The sequence below is a fragment of the Chelonoidis abingdonii genome, chromosome 4 (assembly GCF_003597395.2).
Source record: "Chelonoidis abingdonii isolate Lonesome George chromosome 4, CheloAbing_2.0, whole genome shotgun sequence".
Taxonomy (NCBI): Eukaryota; Metazoa; Chordata; order Testudines; family Testudinidae; genus Chelonoidis; species Chelonoidis abingdonii.
The window spans coordinates 16,341,915-16,357,725 of NC_133772.1; the positions used below are offsets into that span (position 1 = coordinate 16,341,915).

At 50.8% G+C, this 15,811-nt stretch overlaps 1 protein-coding gene across 1 annotated transcript in view; it reads left to right on the forward strand.

Annotated features, from left to right (window-relative positions):
* The first annotated feature begins 5,144 nt into the window (after positions 1–5,144).
* The window catches only part of PLEKHA6 (pleckstrin homology domain containing A6), a 135,484-nt gene continuing 124,817 nt past the window's right edge, over positions 5,145–15,811 (forward strand). Inside the window, exon 1 of the mRNA XM_075064876.1 lies at positions 5,145–5,263. The gene's annotated coding sequence lies outside the window, so the exon portion shown is untranslated. The remainder of the gene's footprint in view (positions 5,264–15,811) is intronic.

Here is a 15,811-nt window from a genome sequence, read left to right on the forward strand (position 1 = left end):
TTGGGTCAGTTCCAGCATCTGCTGAGACAGCTTGTGTCAGGAGGAACTGGGGACCACATTCAGGATTGGTTCCCATGCATTGAGGAGAGCCCCCTGTGCCACTGGTATTTCAGATGCTGATGCTTCTAGCAGGGACTTCAGAGGGCTCTGCAACATCGCAGGCAAAAACAACCAGCCCCGACCATCCTGTATCTAGCACTATTTGCATGAAAATAGGCTCTTCCCTTAGGGAAAAGCCTTGCTGAATAAGAACTTTCTCTAGTATTTTTGGATACTCCTAGAGAACCAAATCCAGAATTAGGGTGACCAGATGTCCCAATTTTATAGGGACAGTCCCGATTTTTGGGTCTTTTTCTTATATAGGCTCCTATTATCCGCTACCCCAATCCTGATTTTTTTCACATTTGCTGTCTGGTCACCCTACACAGAATTCTGTCGCTGCTACAGTGGGGTTTTAAACCAAACCTTGGACAGGCTCTTCAGTCCTATGGACTGGATCCTTAGCCAATGGAAATGATTGTTAATTATTTGTATTGCTGCAGCCATGGTCCAGGACCCCACGGTGCTAGGCACTGTATAAACACTGAGCAAAAGGACGCTTCTGCCCAAAAGCTTGCACCCTAGGTAAATCAGCACAACTCCTTTGATTTCCACCAGCTGAGGATCTGGCCCTACTGTACCCTTCCCAGAACTGTGTTGGCTTCTTCCCTGTTGCATTCCATAGGACTTTCCCCTCTACGATTTTTTTTCTGGGGTGGGGGGTGTTGCTTTCTCCCCGATTCACTTCCTGCCTTAAATCGGGGCCATCTTGTCTGTGACTCTGCAGTGGGTTGCTGCGGAAAGGATACTGATGCCCTAGATGGGCGGATTATGGCTCCAGTGGCACTTGGTTCAGCCTTCCCTTCTGCGAAGGCACTAAGCAGAGTTCCAGCTTACTGCGTAACTGGCGTTTCCGAGGAGATCTCCACACCGTGGTCCTATCCGCTCTGTGGAGTGGCCTCAAAGTGCACAGAGGCCACAGCACTGGGTGCATGCAATAAATACCTCAAGAGATCAAAAATCCTAAGGTGGCTGATTTGCAGCTGAGATCATACCGTCTCTGGGAGAGGACTTTCTTCTGTTGCTTGTGCAGCACACAGTCCTGCTGGGCTCTGAGCCTTGATTGGGCTCCTAGGAGCTACCCAGTAATAAAGTGGCACTTGCAGTAAGCAGAGGGTTTGCCCAGGTGCCTTGGCTAGAGCTTCCTCTCGTGCCACCCCTCCTGTCTGTTGTGCTCTGCGTAGTTCTTTTTGTCTGCTGCTCTCCACACAATCTGCATATTTCCTGCAAAGCGCTCTGCAATGCAAGGTGCTGTTGATGTGGCCGGATTTACAACAGTTTCCCACAAGGTGGTGCCAAAGTGTGCAGAAAATGCACAACGTGCAGCTTTAGAGGTCTCTGTGTGCACATACGTGTGTCCCTTCACATTTCCACACATGTGAGGTGCAACCCTCCATGGTAAAATGCATGTTGGGCAGAATCTTGACTGAATGACCTTTGGTGCCGGTGTGTGGTGCAGGGGGGAGGACGGTGGGTGGTAAGAGTGAGCAGCTTAGCACCAGGGCTACTATATTGGTCCTTAGCCACCATTTTAGTGTGACTGGCTCTGTGAAATCGCTCCCTGCCCAGTGCCCTGTCTGCTCCAGCCCCTGGGTCAGCCTGACCCTCTGGGAAGGAAGGGAGCGTTGGCCGTTGTCTTTCGTGCCGGCTGAAGGGTTGGACTCCTCTCCCAGCATGGAGGTGGTGAGGGGAAAGCGCTTTCCCCTCTCGCTGCCTCGCCTCGCTCTGCTCATCAGAATTGTGCCCTCCAAAAGAAGGGCCCTTTTGTGCCCAGAGCAGGCAGGAGGGGCCCTAGGCACGGGGGCTGTAGAACTGACCACCGGCCTGTGGGCCAAGGCTTCTCCCACTGTGGTGAGGGATAAGGGATTCAAACAACACCCAGCTGGGGGCTGACTCTTGTCAGGAGCTGTGCCAAGCCCCCTGCCCCTCCAAACGCTGGTGCCGATGCAGGGGTGCTCGTGAGGTTCCCCTGGTCCCTTGTGCTGGCATATCCCTTTTTCTTCTCTGTGCGTGGCTGTGATGTATCTTGCACCGCATTTAGAAGAGTCTGCCTTGCCAATTGCATTTGCCTTTGACATTTTCCCATTTACTGGCTTTGGGCCCCTAGAATTGCCTGGGCTGTGGAGTGGGTGGGGAGCAGGGCTTTTTAGTAGTGAGGGAGAGGGCTGCATGACAAGGCCACACTTATGGTGGGACTATGGGGCCTGCTGTTGTCAGAGGTCAGTGATGGGCGAGCTGGGTGGAGGGGGAAGAGAGAGGTGGATGGAACAGGGGAAGGGACGGCAAAAGATAAGCCTACACAGGATGTTGGTGTGAGCCTTTCATCCTGGGTAGACAGACTAGGGCTCAGCTGGCTCTCTAAAATTAGCTGTATTTGAAGCTGGGGCTGGAGCTCTGAAGCCCGCCCCTCCCTTGGCTTCAGGGCCTGAGCTCCTTCCAGCCCGAGCCCCGCACTGTCTACACAGATGTTTTAGAGCGCTCGCCTTACTCTGCTGTCTCGGGCTGGAAGGCTTAGGCATGGCCCAGGATGGTGCTGGCATAACCCTAAAGCACCAGGCCCTGCACCTAGCTATTCGTTAGCAGCGCTGTCGGTCCAAGGTCACCTTAGCCCTACTAGTGGCAAGCCTGGCAGGGAGGGGGTTAACCTCAGTCCTCAGCCCATTGCCTGTGGGGGAGGGATTTGGAGGTATGGGGCAGGGAATTCAGTGAAAGCCAATCCCCTCTCAGCCCCTAAAGCTTCAGGCTAACAGGGATTAGAGGATCAAGGGTGTTTTTCTTTTCAGAGAACCTGTGACCCGCCCCTACCCTGTGCCAGCTACATCTCTGGCTCTGCTCTGCCCATGCTCCCAGCACCAGAGAGCCCTGGACTGCTGGATGGGGGAAGGAATAGTCTCTTTCTACTGCCCCCTGCACCTCCTTGGCATGGTGACATCCCTTAACATTGTGGTCCCCGACAGGGCAGGGAGAACCAGGCAGTGCTGTGTGTCAGTCCCCTGCACCAGCAAGGGACCCTCTTGAGTTAAGAACTCTCCATCCACCCTCCCGTTGATCAGAAAATCTCTGGCTCTGAAGTGCAGCCCTGAGCGCCAGGATCTTGGTGTCTCACCCTTCTGCTCAGCAAGGTACTGTGAGGTTCTTATTGCTCAAACAGGACAACAATGAACAGCTGTGGCCAGACAGTCTGGTTAATCAGTGTCCTAGAGAGGCCTGTGCCCATTCAGGGTTGTGCTGAAAGTTAGCTGTAGAGTGTCTGGCTGCTGAGGACGAGTCTAACTGCTTCTCTAGCTTCTCTTCCCTCCTATCAGCCTGTTACCAGTTCCCTTTCATGGTGATGTCCATGCTGCATCAATAATTGAACATCCAGATATTCTAGGCTGTGCTCCTTAGAGGCCGCCTTTCCTAGCGACCCCAAGCCAAACCCAAGGTGGCCTTGGGCAGCTGCTTCCCCAGAGGCAGCTAAGTCTTCAAACAATCCCCCTGATCGTGTTCCCTGCTGCTCCTGGGGGTGTAATTGGGAGCACTGGGACAGAAGTGAATGTGGACAACATGCAAACATTTGCCCCAGCAGAGTTTTAACCCTAAGCTGCAGCCTAGGCTCTATAATGCTGTTATAGTAACACGTTAGATCATGGATATGCACAGGATTTCAGAAGCACTCAGCATTGTCAGCAGGGTTTGCCCTTGGAGTTGATAAAAAGATGGCCCAGTGGTTAGGGCACTAGCCTAGGACTTGGGAGATGTGGGTTTCATTCCCTGCTCTGCCACAGACTCAGTGTGTGGCCATGGGACAGTCACTTGGTCTCTCTGTGCCTCAGTTCCCCATCTGTACAATGGGGATAATAGCCCTGCATTGCCTCACAGGGGTGCTGTGTGGATAAATACATCCAGATAATACAGCAATGGGAGCCAGATAAGTACCTGAGATAGGTGGTAAACCTCCATTGACTTAATGGGAGCTGAGTTAAACCAGTGCTGAGTGCTGTTAAAAAAAACCGCTGTAAGAACCCAAGTATGGACACCCCCATAGAGAGATCTTTCCAGCTGGGAATTGTTTCCCAGGGGAAGGGGTAGAGCCCAGTCACGTGGCATGTATAAAAGACACTTTCTGATGCCCATCCTGCACTGGTGAGAGACGGCACTGCATGCCTTGGGTGATGTACAGGAGAGTGGGGCAGGAAGCTGTTTTCCTGTCCTGTGAACATTTTCAGGAGTGATATATGCATCCCATCGTGAATCAGGCTGAAAAGTTGAAACCTCAAATTTTGCCAACCAGAAGGTGGTTGAGTTTGCATCAGTTGAAACAGGTTGTGACTCTTCTTTTTTATCCCTTTAAGTCTTCATTGGCTCAGATTTATAAATGGAAAAAGTCATTTTGACTCAAAAAACTGATATGTTCCTGTTCAAAAATTTCGACATGAGGCATGGTGACCATTTCAAAGCTCTCTTCCAGACAGGAGAGTCATCGAAACTGACCCTGTGTCACGAACCAAAATCATTTGCAGCAAAAAACCCCAAAGATTTAGCCAAAAAATCCACCTCCAGCCCCACTGTATGGGGTGGGTCCTGATGCACTTACTCTGTCGAGCAGCCTCACTGACAGTGGTGGGGTTACTCGTGGGAGTCCAGGCTGCAGGATGGGGCACCGGTCAGTGGTTCTGGTGTGGCCTCATCCCCTAAGTTAGCCACCTTTCCATGCGGGAGACGGTAGTGATTAACCTGCGTGGCCTGGCAGGTTGTAAGGGGTCACCCAGCTGTGTGGGTGGCTGCTGCCGCTGCTCTTCCTAGGGCCAGGACAGAGTTAATCCTGCTCCCCTACTACTTACTCCTTGCTGGAAATGACAGCTCAGGCATCACGTGACCTTTAAGTACCCTAGGGAGCGCATGGAGCATGCCCAGCTCCAGCTCCCAGGGAAGGATGCCGGATTCTGCAGCAGCATCTTCTTGCCTAGCTGAGCCCGGTGACTGTCTGGAGACAGAGATGAGTGACTAGCAAGAGAGGGAGGGGGGATCTGGGTGGGTGGGAGGGAGAGACACAGCGGCTTCCATTCCCCAGGGGGCTCTGCAGGGAAGGAGAAGGGGATCTGGCTGGAGGAAGTAGCAAGGAAGGGTCACCATGGCTTGGGATCTAGCCACACGGAGTGGAGGGATGCGGAGCAGCAGCACGGTGAGTCCTTGTTTAATGCCTCAAATAGCTGACATCATGCACAGTCTTGTGCTGGCAACTGCTTTCACCACGGTGCCCGACCTGCGCTGCTTCCCTGGCAGGTGCCTGGATCATGGAGGCTGTGAGGATGCTAATTATAGCCAGGGCGAGGGATAAATATTTCAAGCACAGAGCTCCCTCCTCCAGTGCAGGGAATCTGCCTGGCAAGGAGGCTTCGAGATGCCAGGTTCCTGGTCTATTGCAGCCTGCGCTTGAACTGCATCTCTCCCTCCCCCCCTTTCTGTTTGGACAGCCGTCTTGCTGCGCTGTGCCATGAATATTACTGAGCTTTGCTGCCACAAACAGGGCTGAATGTGCCAGCCAGTCCGTGCTCCTGGGGACGGTGTGTGTCGGCTGGCTTCACGGGTAGCAAGAGGCTCCCCTGCTCTCTGCGTGTTTGTGATGCATGCCTGGGTGTGTGTATATAGTGTGTGAATGGACAAATGTCCCTAGAGGTGGCTTTGATGGGCTCTCATGAGGCTGTAAGTGATCTCGTGTCCCTATTGCGGTGACACCCCAAGGAGCTTGTCAGTCTCTATCAGTTGGTTTTTGGCATTCCACCAGTGCTGGGGACCTGAGCCCTTCTTAAGCGAAAGAGGATCTAAATAGCCAGGGGTGGGCCCTGCCTTTGCGCAAATGGCCTTCTGAGTGTATGTCCTTTTGGTGGAACAAAGGTCTGTAGGCATGAGGCAACAGTGTCCAAAGGGACAGAGTACATTCAGAGAGGGGGCCTGGGATATGGTGAGAGAGAGAGAGCACAGAAGGTGAGATTGGGGTAACACCACATCTGTGAGGGAATGGGGAGGGATCGGCTTTTCATTTTCCAGGTAGGGAAAGTGAGGCACAGAGGGGAAGTGACGTGGCACAGCTGGGGTTAGAACTTGAGTTCCTGGTCCTGTTCTCTGGCCATTAGACTGCACTCTCTCCTGTAGAGAATGTGCTTTCATTGCAGGATGCTGCTTGGAAGGGCTAACTGGAGTCCGTGCACTGTCCTGAGGGAGTGCTGGTGATGATTGAGAAAGTGGCACTCTACCCTCTAAGACAGTCCTGAAGCCAGTGCCCCAGCGGTGCTATGTTGCTAGAGAAGGTGCCAGGCAAAACTGAGCCCTGACCAGTTATATTCAGTAAAGATCCCTGGCATGTTTCACTGGGTGCTGGGGGGACCCATTGTCTGGCCAAATTCCAATGTGGATTGCTACGTTCTGCTGAACTAAATTTCCCCTGCAGTTTCAGTGGGATACAGAATTCTTCTTCACCTTGTGCTTTGGTGTGATGCATCTGTGCCAACAATAGCTGTCATGCTCTGCACCAGCCATGGCTGCATGTCAGTGCTGGAGAAGTGATTCCTCTGTGTGTGTGTACTTTCAGTACAAAAGGGGATGTATAAATGTAATAGATATTATCATTGGCTCTACTGAACAGACCTGGACTTACTCAGCTGCATGTCCTACTATATAGTGCGGTTGGAGACTGTCCTTTAGCCCAAAAGGCAGAGGCCTGGGCTTTGGGAACAGGATGATCTGGGTTCTATGTCTGCTGCCCCTCTGAAGTCCAAAATGGTCACATTGTACAGTCTAGTGACATCCAGAAAGGCCTCTATGCCTACCGATTTGTTTGTAATGGGCCAAACCCATATCTTCCCTTACAGCCATGCATTGTTGGGTCTAGTCTCAGATCTGGAGAGATCTTTTGCTTAGGCTGCAGCCTAAACAGACTACGATCGATGTCGTCTGAGATATCGTCTGACACTTAAAGGAAACCCCAGCCTGTCTCTGAGACTTCCAATTGTTGGTGTCTTTACCTCTCTCTTATCAACAGAAAAAAGCACATTCCTCTTCTGCCAGGAGCCATGATGAATACTTATTTATGTGTATTTGTTATTAAAGATCCCAAATGAACGTAACTAGCCAGTGCACGCAGATGTTCTACCATGCATGGGCTGAAGGAATAAATCCTGGCTGATTGTTATGAGCCTGTCATTCAAGTGATGCTTTAGTATGTTGCTGTTAAACCTCAAGGAACATGTTCTGATTCACTACCTGGGCTGATTTCGCATGCATCATCAAGTCTGCATGCGAATCAAGTCTATTACTTTGTGGTGTAGTTTTGCATTGTGAACTTAATGCTGGTGCAAGGAGCTGGCTTGACAGTTCTGGAGAGTACCTGCCTCTCCATCCCCAGAGCAGGCATGGTACAGGCAAGCCTTGCCCTGCTGCTGTGCCTCATCCCTGACCTGGTGGCACTTGCTTGATGGGTGAAAGGGGAATTCAGCCCCCTATGGTGCATACAGTCCTTTTCTAAGCTTGCTCACAATGGGACTGTTGGGTGGGGGGCGGCTTGTCTCCACCATGGTCATATCCGCTAGGAGTTGAACTGAACCCAGCAAATTCGCTTCATGTAAGCCCCCTACTGGCCAACTACTGGGCCTTGAGGCAAAATTCTCCATTGCTAAATCCCCTGAGCATCCCGTTGCCCTTCGTGATTCTGTTTAGTCCAAGTGAAACAAAGATTAGAGATGCCTCATGGGAGCAGGAGGTGCCCACGTGGGCAGGACTGGAGGAAAGCTCCCATGCAATAGTGGAGCCTGGGATGCTCTGTGGAGGGGGCCTGTGAATGCTGGTGCATGGGCTGGTAGGGCTGGTGAATTGTTACCCGCTCTAATACAAAACAAACCTGAGAGCAGCAGAATAAAAATGAGGTGGGTGGGGCAGCATTTGCCAGGACTCTTAATTTCTTACTACTTGGCACATCCTCGTTTTCCAAGTAGGTTCTTCTACCCAACGCTCCAATCTTCTCTTTCTCTTCTGGGCTAGCTCTGTTCTTTTCTACGGGGCATCCCTACCCACAACCTCAAGGGAGATCCCCCTCCTTAATGGCAGCCTCTCAGAAGTAGCTATGTGGCTCAGTTCACCCTTTGCTTTCTAGGCCCCTCTGGGGCATTAGGAGCTGATCCCATCCTCCCTGGCCAGTCAGGCAATCAGAATGCTGTGCATTTACATGGTGGCATTTCAGGGGGTGGGCACTGACTGATCCCAAGATGTGTCTGCCCCAGGTGTGAATAAATCTGCATGAATTCACTCAGTGATGAGTCTTCCATTTGTCTTGTGGTGGTAATAAGATTCAAGCATTTCCATCATCACTGAGGATTCTTCCACTGGTATGGCTCCATCTGTGCTCAGTGGTGGGAGTCTTAGTACAGACACTCTGGTGGTGTCTATTCTTCCTCGAAGTGGGGCTTAATGAAATGCCAGCAGCTCATTCACACCAGCGCCTGGGTGGAATTAGAGAAACCCCTCTGTGTAGATGTGGTCAGAGTGGGCATTGTACAGCTCTTCACACAACTCTGCATGGCAGGCTGGTTCTCTGTTCAGGTGAAGCCCAGAACTGGAGTAGCAGGAGGAGGCAGCACCTCTGGGGTTGAGGTGCCTTGGTGGAGCTGTGGTGGGGAAGAGGACTGTACTGGGAGCGTGAGGGAGAGGGGTGATTTGCAGGTCAGGAGTGAGGTGTATCCACAGCTGTGGGAGGGCACAGGAATAAATCGAGAGCAAGAGTAAGGTGCCTCAAAGGAGCTGAGGGTGGGCAGACCCTAGGGCAGGACTAGAGATGGGCAGGTCAGATGGGAGGTGCATTGTAAGAGCTGTCTTAAGTTTACGCGTAAGGATCCTGTTTGTCTGAAGTCCAGTGTAAATACATCAATTCACTGGACCAATAAAAAACAGCTAGAGTACAATTCACCTGGCACGGTGCCCAGCAACCCCTGCCCTGGCCTCATCTGATCCCTGAGTGATGTTAACTACATCCTCCCACCGTGAATACTCCAAGCCTGTTATTCCTCAAGGCCATGCTGGGCATAGCTTACTCCCTTGCCAGATGGCTGCTGTGATGGTTGTGTAATCCACACAGATCTGGGAGTTGGAAGTGAAACCGAGAGTGGCAAATCCTCACTGAAATGCTCCAGCAGAGAGGGGAGACGAACCAAACGTTGTTCCTGGAAGGTTCAGTGGAAGCAGGTTGCCTTGTTCACACAAGGGGTCCTCGTGTTCTGAAATCTAGCCTCAGAGGCCTCCAGGGACACACACTTGTATGTGCAGGAGGAGATGGAGGGCACAGCTGGCACCGCTGCCCTGCAAACTTAAACATCACTAGTGGCTGAAGCAGCCTTAGAAAATATCCCCTAGTGGGGGGGAGCGCCTTGCACAGGGGATTTATTTTTACCAGAGAAAACTGTTTCCTTTGGAGCAAGGACATTATCAGGCACTGCATGTTGCTCTGCAGCCTGGAATTAATAAAACCCTATTGGTTTTCTAGCACTTGGCTGGAGTGAAGGCGGAACGAGCCTCTCAGGAGGAGGGAGATGTCTTTTTTTTCTTCTTCTTCTTCTTCACATCCACATCCACATCCACACACACATACATCTGAATTAATTACCTCCTGTTTCCCCAGCCAGGCTTATTGCTGTCAGAGCGACCACATGGCCAGCTCTTCCAGGCTGCTGTGCAGCAGCCCAGAGTGGGGAGAGAGGTGCCTCTTTGGAGGTGAAGCTGCAGCTGCTCTTCTGGTCCTATTCTTCCCACTCTCTCATCACTCTGAATGTCTGAGTGCGTTTTTGGCCATCTTGAGAAATGGCAAATAAGAACAGAATGAGCCACGTGGGGATGGAGCTGTTGAGCAGTTCCAATTCCAGTAGGAGGTGTCATGGTATAATTCCCAAATCTGGACCTTAGCGTCCAAAAATATGGGTTCCAGCATGAGTCCTCTAAGCTTAATTACCAGCTTAGATCCTGTAGTGCTGCCACCAATCAGAGCTCTTGAGTGTCTGATGAACTCTGGTCTCCCCAAAACATTTCCTGGGGACCCCCAAGACCCAGATTCCCTGGATCTTAATACAAGGAAAGTAACTTTTTCCCTCACTAGTGCCACTCCTAGACTTCCCTTCCCTGGGTTCCCCTAGAAGATCATTGTGCTTCAAATTTCATGAAACACAACACAGAGAAATCAGGTTTCTCCTCCTCCCCCTTCTCTCTTCCTCCCAGATTCTTCCCGCCCTGGGGACACTAGGAGAGATTGTTTAGATTCATGAAGCTTGAATCTGTCTAAGGGATTCTCTCTTTCCCCCTCCCTTCCCCCAGACAGAGAGAGAGAGAAACACAGAAAGCAGGTTTTCCCACCCACCAGTTCCCTGGTGAGTCAACTAGGAAAAAAATCAACAGGTCTTAAAAAGCAAAACTTTTAATAATAAAAAAGAAAAAACATAAAAATTGTCTCTGTAATCAAGATGAAATATTACAGGGTCTATTAGCTCATAAAACAATGGATAAACAGCCTTATCCAAAAAAAATACAATTTAAAACATTTCCAGCAAACTACACACTTGCAAATACAGAAAAACAATGTAAAAGCCTATATTGTCTTTCTACCTGTACTTACAAATTGGAAACAGAAGATTAGAGAGCCTGGAGACAGTGTGATCACCCTCAGAACCTAGAGAGCACACAGACACAGATCAAAGGACCCACAGCCAAAACTTCCCTCCCTTGAGATTTGAAAGTATCTTGTTTCCTGATTGGTCCTCTAGTCAGGTGTTTTTTGTTAACCCTTTACAGGTGAAAGAGACATTAACCCTTAGCTATCTGTTTATAACAGGAGGTAGCCTGCCAAGCCATTAAAACCCAATAATAATGTTTTTCAACAAATCTGCAGCAGCTAGGAACTTGACAGTGTTCAATCTGCTGACAACCATGACTATTCAGTGCTTCATGCCCAGGGCCAATATAGACCCTCTGATTACAAAAGCAAAGGTCCCTGAGCTAAAGGAGAATCTCCCTTAGGTGTTTGCAGTGTGAGGTGTATGATGCACAGTTCAACTAGTCTGATTTTGTCCAGTAGATGGCAGTGGGGTGTGTGTGTGTGTGTCTTTCAGAGGGCTTGTCGACTCGGTGTGTAGCAAGCCAGGGTGTGAATCTGCAATGCACTAGCTTGCCATGCAGTAACTCACCATGTGGACACTGCAACAGTGCAGCAAAAGTCCCGGAGTGCAGCTTAGTGTGCTGCAGACTGATGGCCTGGCTGGCAGTGCACTGACTCGCCTTATAGACAAGCCTTCACGCACGCTACTCAGCTGCCTACAGTACACTTCTGTGGTGCCTTTTGTCTGAGGACCTCAAAGCACTTTACAGTTGTTAATGAATGAAAGCAGGTCAGTGTTCTCATCCTTGTCTTACAGATGGAAACACTGAGGCACAGAGAAGCTGAACGCTTTCACGTTCAGGCCCCTAACGTTAGATGCTGACATCAACGGCCTGACGCTTCTTGTTCTCAGAAGTTTTGACTCTGTTTGGAAATACAGTGGTCAGAACCTTTGCCATCATGTCTCCTTGTTAGAGGTATAATTGTAGGCACTTAAGGTTGAAAAAACTTTGGCCTCTGTGATTACCCCAGGACCCAGGGAACTGATGGCAAAGTCAGGATTAGGACTCTGGAACTCCTGATGAGATGGGCAGAGGTATTAAAATTCTTGAATGTTTGGTAACCATCATGTGGTTCGCGTGAAGAGCGGCCCATCCAGCTGGGTTTATTAACAAGTTGGGCAGGGTGAACTGGCTGGAATACAGTAGCCACCCTCTGAGACCTAACCCCAAACCTGTTTGGGAGGGGGGAGGGATCCCCTGAATTCAGTGGGAGGCATTGTTTACAAGCGCCGGGTGTTGCAGGGAGACATGTGGCCCCATTTTAAGTCTCACCTAATGACTGCATCTGAATTTGCAGCTGCTTCCCCAAACCAGGCCCTCCTGCCTCATCTGCCCATTGCAATGATCAACCCAGCAGCCTCCAGGGGTCCTGATGATGCTGTCCTTTCAGCCCACATGTGTCTATGGCCTCACTAGCTCTCTGGCCCAGAAAGGGAAGCAGGTTTGTGTAAAGATACAGCATCAATTTTGGGCTCTGTAGAGCCCTGCATCCCTTTCTTCTCAAAGGACGGGGGGGCGGGTGAGACGAGGTGGAGGTGCATTGGGCTTTAGGCTTTCTCTCTGGAATGAGACTGTGCCTCCAGCAGCCTCATGTGCCCCGCGAGGGAGGCGGCAGCCTGTCTGTGGCTGCATTTCGGCATCCACGCTGGGTAATCTTTGACCTTGCTGGGGAGCCAGCTTTGCCTGCGGAGTTCCCATGGAAACCAGAGGGTAGCTGTAATTGGCCTCGGAGAAGCTGGGGAGGAAGAAGGAAGGGCTAACGGTGAGATTCTCTGAGGCAGGAGCGCCAGAGAGTGGATAAGCCTGGGGTCCTGTGACTCGTGCTATCTAGAAACAGAGCTGGGCGCTGTTGCGGCCAAAGGAGATTGTCCCAGCAGAGATCTTGTACAAGAGAAGAGGGGTGCAAGGGGTGGGAGGCGCCTGAGTTTTGAGGAGATGGTGCGGGAGGTGCCTGTGTTTAGGGTCGCATGCTGGGGCTGCATGCTGCCATCTCCTGGCAATGCATGCTGCATCCCAGTGGAGCGGCGCCCCATTTTTGATGGAGAAATTCAGGTCTGTGGCTTCTTTATGAGCTTCCAGTGCATGGCAAGCCCTTTGCCAATGAACTGCTTTGTCAAAACCCATGGCAGACAATAGTCAGTGCTGCCCTAGCCTCTGTTCTCGACTGGCGGAGGGCAAAGGCATTGGGTGGTGCAGGAGCAGTCTTAGCAGGTGGCTTGCTGAGCCACTCACTGCTTACTGGCTCCCTCCCACTAGCATCCTGCAGCGCTGTTCCATGCCAGCGTCTCCTGTTTTCCCTGGTAATGGTTAGGAGAGGGTTGTGTGCATGTTTGCACACCCTCCTGTCTCCTGGGCGGTGGCCAGACCGATCCCAGAGCCCTGCTCAATCTCCAGCCCAGACCTTATGTCAGTTGAAATAGAATTCAGTGCAAACACCATCCAGACATGTGCATTATGGCCTAATCCTCCCTGGTGGCTGGTGAGGCTTGGTTAACCCTTAGTAGCCCTGCAGGATTTTTGCTTTGCTGTTTCCTCTCCTGCCAACACCTCTGTTCTGTGTGGGGAGGGAGGGTGAGAGGGAGAGAACTAAAGGAGAGGCTGTCATTGAGCTTTCTGTGCAGGGTATCTTTTAGTCGTGGGAGGAATTTCTTCTACCTGCAGCCACCCCAGTGCTCTCTTGTGTTGCCTTCCAGATGTGGAATGTTAGAGGCAGTTGCTGCTCGCTTGCTGTCTCTCCCGCTCGATGTTGGTGCTTTGTTTTCCTTAATCTGAAATAAAATCATCTACACTACAAATAAATATCTTGTGCTTTACATATGGGGAGAAATTACTTCCCCTTTACCTGTCATTTCCCCCCCGCCATCACCATGGCTGGTGGTTCCTTTTCTACCGCAGTGTTGCCAGTTCTCTCGATAGTCTTAAAGATATTTCTTAAAGTAGCAGCTCCTGGTGGGAGAATGGGGTGTGTGTGTGTGGGGCGGGTGGTTGTTGTGTTTTGTTTTAATGAAAGTTACAAGCCCTCAGCTGCAGAGTAAAGCTGGAACATATGACCAGAGAGCACCTCAAAGGGTTAGAATCCAGAAAGCTAATGATTAATGAATTAATAAAAATGACACAACATCTATTTTCTTAACAATCTCATGTTTTGGAGGGGTCAGTCATACTGCCAGTATGCTAGACCAGGGGTTCTCAACCCTTTTCTTTCTGCCGCCCCCCAACATGCTATAAAAACTGCACGGGCCCAGCTGTGCCACAACAACTGTTTTTCTGCATATAAAAGCCAGGGCTGGCATTAGGAGGAAGCAAGCAGGGCAATTGCACAGGGTCCCACGCCATGGGGTGCATGGCAAAGCTAAGCTGCTCAGGCTTTGGCTTCAGCACCAGGTGGCAGGGCTCAGGGCATCGGTAGGCTTTCTGCCCTGGGCCCCAATGCTTCTAATGCCAGCCCTATTCGGCGGACCCCCTGAAACCTGCTCATGGCCCCCCGGGGCCCTCTGACCCCTGATTGAGAACTGCTGTACTAGACAGAGTCACTTCTGCTCCTGCACCTGGTGTTCTGGCCCCACAAGCCAGGGCTGGGCAGAAGAAGTTTGCTAGACAACATCCCCCTGTAGGCGCAGCCAGCTCTTCAGAGGGCTGTTCCTATCTCCCGCTGCTTGGCCACAGCGAACCCAGCCTACAGGTACAGCTCCCTCCAAAGCTTCTCCCTCTCTTTCCACCAGTGTGGACTCTTCCAGCAAGGCTCTGGCTGCAGCTGTTTGATATGCAATCCTGGTTCTGTGCATTGCAGTCAGAGTGGCAGTGGGATGAGTCTGTCTCTTGTTGAGTATCAGCGTGCAGGGTGGAGCAAATTCTGGAGTGAGCTGAAGGAAGGACAGTACTTGTGGCTAGAGGTGACCTGCAGTTGCGGGGTAGAAGGGGCGAGGGAAATCAGCTTGAGCCCTTTGTGATACATAGAGATGCTTGGAACGTGGTTTTACACTAGAAATTCAGCCCTTGTCAAAACCTGTTTTTCATGGGAAACTCCAGTAAAGGAGAGAGCAAGGAGTGTTTTGATGTTGGGGATACAAGGAAGCGAAAGCTAACTTGAGAGGAAGCAAACTGTATTCAGGTTGTGTAACACTTTGTAGGTGTGTTTTCTCTCTTTCTGTCAACCCTTGTTAAACACAAAGGCCTTGCGAAAGAGTCAGAAGACAATTCTGCTGGATGCGGGAATCACTGGGGGAGATGAGCTGGTCAGTGTTATGCAGGAGGTCAGACTAGATCATAAGGGTGCATTAAAATCGACAGAGGTAAAAGCTCTTTGAAAAAGATTTGACACCCTAATCCTCCAGAGAAGGGATGCAACCTCCCACTCCCTATTTCTGGGTCATCCAAAGAGACCTTCTTTTAAAACCAGGGAGACTTGAGAATCTTGGTATTTCTAAGTGGGCGGGGAGAGAGGGAGGACTTTTGGGGAAAATATCTTTTAGATGCCACCTTCATACATCAGAGTGAAGCAAACGGATCCTAATGCGTTCTCCTCTCTCTCGCATCCCCGTGCCCAGTCACCATTAAGGCACTGGGAGTCCAGAGACGTGGATTCTAATCTGACCCAGTTTGCTATGTCCCCTCTTGGCACTGTCAAGTTTTCTGTGCCTCAGTTTCCCCATCTGAGGATAAGACCCACCTTACAGGGATGTATGTAGCTCACTTTATCGGGTGTCTGCAAAGCATTTTGAGATCCTCTGCTGGAAGCAACACAAGTTTTTCATGTAATGAAATCCCCACTGCTGCTGCCCAGTTGCCAGTCTTCTTCTCTCCTGAGCTGTGCAGAACGATTCCTGTCGGTGCCAGGGGTGAAGTGGTGAAAAATGCTCAGTTTGCAGGAAAATCTAGCTTTGGTCCCTCCCTCCTTATTTGATTTGCAATGAAAAAGGCAGTTTCTTGCAGGTGGGAATCCTCCCTTGATGCACCTCCCAGCAAAGGGGGTGAAGTTCTATTGCATCTAGGGTGACCAGATAGCAAGTGTAAAAACTCAGGATGGGGGTGGGAGGTAATA